This window comes from Triticum dicoccoides, chromosome 6B (genome assembly GCF_002162155.2).
Source record: "Triticum dicoccoides isolate Atlit2015 ecotype Zavitan chromosome 6B, WEW_v2.0, whole genome shotgun sequence".
Taxonomy (NCBI): Eukaryota; Viridiplantae; Streptophyta; class Magnoliopsida; order Poales; family Poaceae; genus Triticum; species Triticum dicoccoides.
In genome coordinates this window covers 60,827,579-60,835,207 of record NC_041391.1, presented here as the reverse complement: position 1 = coordinate 60,835,207, position 7,629 = coordinate 60,827,579, and the positions used below count along the sequence as shown (strand labels likewise).

The 7,629-nt window shown below is 44.2% G+C and overlaps 1 non-coding gene across 1 annotated transcript; it reads right to left on the bottom strand.

Moving 5' to 3' along the window:
• Positions 1 to 6,330: 6,330 nt before the first annotated feature.
• TRNAR-ACG lies at positions 6,331 to 6,403 on the bottom strand. Its single transcript has one exon. It is a non-coding gene; the product is annotated as a tRNA-Arg (tRNA).
• Between the last annotated feature and the right edge of the window lie 1,226 nt (positions 6,404 to 7,629).

The window sequence follows — 7,629 nt, the reverse complement described above, 5'->3', positions numbered from 1 at the left end:
CACTTCTGAGTGTGTTCACTGACGCTGACTGGGCAGGATGTGTCGACGACAGACACTCTACTGGTGGTTTTGTGGTCTTTCTTGGTCCTAACCTGATATCATGGAGTGCTCGTAAGCAACCCACAGTTTCACGATCTAGTATTGAGGCAGAGTACAAGGCACTAGCAAATGGCACAACTGAAGTTACTTGGGTACAATATGTGCTTAGGGAACTGGGAGTGTTCCTACCGCGCCAACCACTTTTGTGGTATGATAATTTAGGTGCCACCTATTTGAGTGCAAATCCAGTATTTCATGCAAGGACAAAGCATATTGAGGTGGATTTTCACTTTGTAAGAGAAAAAGTGGCTCAAGGAGCTTTGGATGTTCACTTTGTGTCTTCCGGTGATCAAGTGGCAGATGCTTTCACTAAACCTGCTACAAAAGTTATGTTGGACAAATTACGGCACAATCTCAACCTTGCGGCCGGTTAAGATTGAGGGGGATGTTAATGTATATTTCAGCATGTAATGAGTGTAGTTATGACTACAGATTAGCTAGGATTATTTTCTATTATTTGATCCTTGAGATCTCATGTAATCCTATGTATTCTTGGCAACCAAGATTGTCTCCTTACTAATACACAGCAAGTCCGTCAAGTTACGTACGGCAAAAACATATTGGGATTGGCTACAGGACAGCCGACTGAAACAATATTTGAGTCAGTCAACTGATCCAAAACATGTTTAAGTCGATTATGTACTAGCCAGATTTTTATTGGTTGGTGGTGGGTCACCGGTGCATGCATGCATGCAGATCCACATATTGAGGTGGATTTATGTACTAAGTCGATTATGTAAAACGCGTGCTAATGGTGGATTGCCCGCAGCTGAATTCTTTAATATCATACTGTTTCATAAGCAAGTTATGCTATGATGATTTATACTACGTGTGTATTGCTGCATATGACATAAGACATACGTATATGAAGATTGCTACTCCCTCCATTCTTTAATATAAATCTTCTTACAAATTCTAAAGCGGACTATATAAGGAGGAAAATGAATGAATCTACACTCTAAAATATATTTATATACATTCATATGTAGTCTTTGTTAAAATATGTTTATATACATTCCACGTCACGCGTGAGCTTGCTAGCTCCGGCTTTGTCAGTGCGTGAGTTGGCTGGCCATGGTTAGTGGCAATGATATTGCATTGCACAAAAGAAGAAACAAAATGTAAAAACACATAAAACAAATAATGACGGAAAATGCATATATTTTTTTTGAAAAGGAGGAAAGCCCCTGACCTCTGCCGTCTAGAACTACTCACAAAAGGAGCACAAAAAAAGTAAAAATAAAAAGATGTCACAGCCGGCAGGAAAACAGGTGAAAAATGACTAAACACCTGGTATTACACTTTCAAAACAAAAAACTAAAACAAAATCAAAATAGTTAAATTTTCTAAAAAAGAAAATGAAAATGAAAACACTTTCAAAACTTGCACACAATTTGCATTGATATTACACTTTTTGAAATATGCAAAGAATAAGCATATAATAGTGCATTTTTTGCATTCTACAATAACTTCCATGGTGTAACTGAAATAATGTATTTCCTTTAAGAAGAAACACAACAACAAAAAACTTGCGCATAACTTTGCACCGAAATTGCACTTTATCATATTATGCAAAAATAATGATGTAATCATGAAATTTTGGCACATATTGTATAGTATTTGTTTGTATAAAATTACGCTCAGCCAAAAACCCACAAAAAAATAATAACCAATAAAGGAAAGGAAATGGGAAAAATAAAAACCCATAGAAACAGAAAATAGAAATAAAAAAGTGAAGCAAAAATAACCTTAAATAGAAAGAAAATGAGATAAACAACTAAAACAAAATAATGACAAATTTTGCAAACAATCTGCACATAAATTGTGCTGTTATAATATGCAAGAATAAACACATAATAGTGATTCTTTTTTGCAAAAACAAAATTATCTAAAGGAAGGATGTATGGCATTGGTATTTGATCCATGGTGTCTCTACTTTTCCGGATCGAAATAATGAATTAGTGGTATCGGTATTACCGTTTAAGAAGAAAGAAAAGTAAAAAAAACAATATTGATAACATTTGCACACGGTTTGAATAGAAATTGCGCTTTTTTATAATATGCAAAAATAAGCACAAACTGTGAAGTTTCACAAATTTCCTAAGTAGGAATAAATTAGAGGTATTGGTATTACCCTTGAAAATAAAGAAATGAAATACAAACCTAAACAAAATTAAAATAGTGAAGTTTTCTAAGAAACAATGAATTAGTTTTCCATTAAAGAAGAAAGGAACTGAAAATAATGAAACAAATAATGAAATATTTTGCAAACTATTTGCACAGAATTTGTGCATTTTTAGTGTACATATAATCATGAAATTTTGCCACATATATTTTTTGTATACAATTACACTTAGCAAAAACGCACAAAAAACAAAGAAAATGGGGAAAAGAAAAACCCATAGAAACGGAAAACAGAATAAATCAAAAAATATCTGCAAAATAGATATAAAACGAACTAACAAAGAGAATCAAAAAAACAAAAGCAAAAGCAATAAAAATAAAAAAGTATTGAAAAATCAAGGGACGGAGAGGAGGGCTAGATTGCACAATTAATGGGCTTCGGCCCAGAAAGAAATCGACTGGCCCAAATAACGGGCCAGTCAAAAAAAGAAAGAAGCCCACCCAACAGACAACACAGGTCAAAAAAAAAACAGCACGAATCTTACAGAAAAATCCAATGGCTACAAATTCGACTGACCCAAAAGTGAAAATTCAGCTGACCGAAAAGTAGCTAAATTGAAACATATTCTATCTCTTTCAACTGCCTAACTGATCCCAGCTCAGACACGTTCCCTCTATATCAGACAAAACAATCGTTAACTTGTGACGGTGCAGGAAGACGGGCAACGGCGAGAACGTGCCGACGACGCGGCGGATCCGGCTCGACCTGCCCCGCGTGGCCGCCGGCGGCACCTACACGCTGCGCATCGCGCTCGCGGCGGCGCACATGTCCAAGCTGAAGGTGCAGGTGAACGGGGCGACGGGGGAGGGGTCCGCCGGGGGAGTGTTCGGCGACGACAACGCGATCGCGCGGCACGGCGAGCACGGCAGGTGGTTGAGCTTCGAGTTCCCGATCGACGGGCGGCTGCTCGTGCAAGGGGAGAACACCATCAGCATCATGTTAGCGAGGGCGTTCAGCGTGTTCGTGGGGGTCATGTACGATTACATCCGGTTGGAAGGGCCGTCTGCTTGGCATTCTGGCGTGACAAGTAGTGGTGGTGTAGGCAAAATATTGCCTCTCGGTTTGCTAAATTGTTGGCTTCTTGTGCTACCAACGTTGATTTACTTTCTGTTAAGCAACTGATGAAGTCCAGACGCGGGGGTCGATCTACCGTCGCCGGCCCTAGGCCTCCGCTCCTCTCTTCCCCCTCCTGCCGCCGCCCGAGGCCACGCCGGCGTAGCCTGGCCAGTGACGGCGGCGGCGGGGCCCTCCCCCCTTGCGCGGTGGTGGCGATCTCCTGTCGGCGGCGGCGGCTCATGGATCGGCGGTGCACCGGCGGCGAGTGTGACGGCAATGATAGCGCAGGCGCGTTCTCCCCACGGCTGAGGAGCACATGTGGCGGCGGCCCAGATCGAGGGCCTCGTCTGCGGGCCGGCAGATCTGGAGGGCATCTACAGGAGGACATGGTGGGCCTGACGGCGCCGGCTTAGGCACCGTGGTGGTGCCGTGGCCGGTCAGGCGGCGGCGGCCTGGATCCATCGTCTAGTCCCCAACAAAGATGGCGGCGATCCGTGCACGAGATGCTTGATGGAGGTCCTTCGAACAGATCCGGGTGAAAACTTGCTTTCGGCTTACTGCCAAAGCCGGCGGTGGCGGTGCTATTTTGCGACATTCCCTTCTTGAAGGCATAGCCGAGGAGAGTTTCAAGGTCACTGTCTGCTACCTCCGGGGAAAACCCTAGATCAGTTGATCGGAAGATGGCGGCGTTCTTATGTCGTTCGCCCCTTGGGGGCGTCATTCTTGGAGGTGTGTATGGGCTCGAGGGACCAGTAGACCGCATCTTTGGTGAAGCGGTGCTTCATCCTACACATTGATGGCGACGGATCTCGACGGCGTGGCGCAGTGCAGATTCGGTGTCCTATGTGCGAGGATGGACTCGCACAGGAGGACGACGTTGTCTGGCGTCGTGGTGGCGTCGATGGCAGAGAGACCTGGCACGGTAGATGCAACAGTACATCGCTGAAGATGGATTGGTGGCAGGTGGTTGCGGAGGCTTCATACCCGGCAGGCGTCCTGGTTGAGGACCTCGGGTTGTAGATGTTAGGTTTGGCTGCGAGGACTGTTTGGTATTAGGCCCATACCCGGGGGTCCTCCTCCATTTCTAAAAAAAGTGATGAAGTCCAAGTCCATGGATCTTTACTCTTTCTCCCCCTGTTTTTTGGTCCTGCAATAATACTAGAAGAAAAAGGAATGCCTTGCCCGACCGATCTGAGATAGTTTTCCGCTGCGAGGAACACGAGCCATTGGATCGCTCCCTAACTCATCCCTCCTCCCTCGCATACCACCGAGAAAACAATTGGGAGCTCGCCTTGCCCTACGCTTGCGTCCTACAACTCCCCCGCCTCCCACCCTGCTCGCACAAGGAAACCATGATCCTTCTGGCATTATTCCACCCCCTGACTAGCCTCCAACATCGGCGTTGAGCTTTGCAACAACGTTGGTCTCTTACAGCTCTACGCGCCACACTCCCAGCACCACACCCCTCTTGCAGCAGTGCCGACCATGGTCGCAACATCTTGCCTCAGCTTGCAGCAGTAGGCGTCCTGCCGCCCTCATACGATGTCTTTGCAATACCTCGTCCCGCCCATTGTAGCATGGATGTGTGGAGCGCAAGCCATTGAACTTTTTTGTCCAAAAGGACCACATGACGAGTGCAATTGACATAAAGGACCGCCTTTGGATCAAAATGACACAAAAGACCAGCTTGGCCGTGGCGGCAAGCGCGCTAGCTAACAATGCCAGGGTCTACAGCCACGACACACGGCGGCAGCCTGTGCATCACAGGAAATCAAAGGAGCGAACAGAACGGAGGGGCATTGGAAGGCCCTGCCGCCATGCCCTGTGGGTTGTCCGTTGGTTCTGCGTACGCATGCATGGTAGGTTCTGTACATGCATAACAAGCACACGCAAGTACAGTGTACACGCACATGGTTGATTCAGCGCATGCATGGCTGGCGAAGAAGGCAAAGTGAATGAGTATTTTTTTTAAGACAAGGCAAAGCAAATGAGTGGTTGCGGTGGAGGATAAAGGTAAGTACGGGCGGGCAAGTATTATATCGTGCGGTGGACGGTGTGATTTGGTGGGCCCAACCCGCGTGCTCCGATTATTCAAAGCTTCTTACTTTCGGGTGCCATGTCCATGTGTGACTATTAGCCCCCTCCCCCCAAAACTTTATTTGTAGGTAATTGTCCGTGTATTACAACGTAAGAAAAAATCACAATGTGCCCAATAAGCATGCCACAAGACCCCATAGGTCTACACCCTCTATTTCAACATGGCGGGAAACAATGTTTCATAAACAGTGAATGTGCAATATTATGAAGGCATTGGTTCTCAATTCAACTTGCATGCCATGGAGCCTATAGTCTAAACGATTAATAGTTCAATAGTGCCAAAAAATAGTTACAAAGCCGGGAAGACCACACACTAAAATACCAATTTTAATAGACCGTGAGAAGTTTGGGGGTAACGAATAGTGGTTTGGTTAGGATCAGAGCCCGATGAAATATTAGACCTCATCCTACGGGTTTTGTAACGTGACTATTATTTAATCGATACATTTCCTTTACCCCGCAAAAAAGACAAGACCGTGAGAAGTAACTAGCACATTTTCTATCACCAAGATAATTAAAAGCACATTCGCAGACTCCTAAACATCAATGACATCACAAGACCAAAGGAAAAATAAATCAAAAGAAGACATGTGCTGAAAACGACCTTACGGAAATGAATCAATGCTGCCATCTGAAAGTGTTCCAGTCAAGTTACTATCACCAAGATAATTAAAAGCACATTCGCAGACTCCTAAACATCAACGACATCACAAGACCAAAGGAAAAATAAATCAAAAGAAGACATGTGCTGAAAACGACCTTACGGAAATGAATCAATGCTGCCATCTGAAAGTGTTCCAGTCAAGTTACTATCGCTCCCATGCATACTTCATATGAACACTTTGTTGACAACAATCTGATGAAAAAAGAATAGCTCTAAAGGAAAGAGAACACGACTCCGCTGGGGATAGAACCCAGAATCTCTGGTTTCGTAGACCAGCGCCTTATCCATTGGGCCACGGAGTCCTAATGAATGCAGTAAAATGTTAAACTTACTCCATTAGACACAAGTGACTGAGTCACCATGCGGATTAGTGGGGGCATCTGTGTGATCACTTGGCCATCAGACTTGACATTACAGCGAACCAACTGTAACCTCACAATGCAGCTGCTCCTGTTGGTACACGGCTGATGCCATGGCCGCGACAAGGCCACGTCAAGATGGATCTGACCAGGCATATACTACAACCAAACGTTTCACTTCACAGTAGTAACAAACAGAACGATTGTTTCAGCTCTTCTCCGATTTCACATCTTTATCTGTACAAGTAGAATGCCCGTGCGTTGCCACAGACTTCTGAAATATTTTGCTGAAATAATATAAAGATAATTCATGTTAAATTTTACAGGTAGAGAAAATATAACACAGTCACAATTGCATAACAATTGTTCACTTCACTTGTAATGCAAACCGATAACAAAATGGCAAATTGACAATGTATACATATAAAGCGACACTAGTAGAAAACATGGCATTACTCCCGGTTCCAGAGGCTCTTTAGTCACGGTTCTGGAACCGGGGCAAAATAAACGGGACTAATACTTAAAACCTTTAGTCTTGGTCCGCTTACAAACTGGGACCACAGGAGGTCCACGTGGTCGCTGTGGGGCGTCCAGGCAGGAGGACCTTTAGTCCTGGTTGGTAACACCAACCGGGATTAAAAGGCAGCCACGCGTCAGCAGCTCCCAGGCGCTGGGGTTTTTTTGGAAGGGGGGAGGGGAGTTTAGGGGGTTTGGATGGTTTAATTAGGGGTTTCATATTGTGTTAGCGATAGCTACTACATATAGAGAGAAGTGACCTCTCTTTCTCTATCCTTGGTCGATGCTAGCTACTACATATAGAGAGAACTCGACGCTAGTAAGCAAATGAAGGAACCATTAATTACACAAGATCGTCATGAACATATACAGAGAGAGGTGACCTCTCTTTCTCTGAAATTGATCGAACAACAAGTTTTCGTATTTCTATTCGACATATATACAATATATCATCTGTTACAATCCCTGACATCATCTACCGATAATCATCTTGAATTTCCACATGGCATTCTTCATATTTATGTATGACATGGTCAAGAAAGAATCCTGTCAATTCCTCTTGAATTGCTCGTATGCTATCATGTGCTAGGAGTTCATCCCGCATCTGCCACATCTAAATTTAAATAAGGGGGTCAATACATACATATACATAT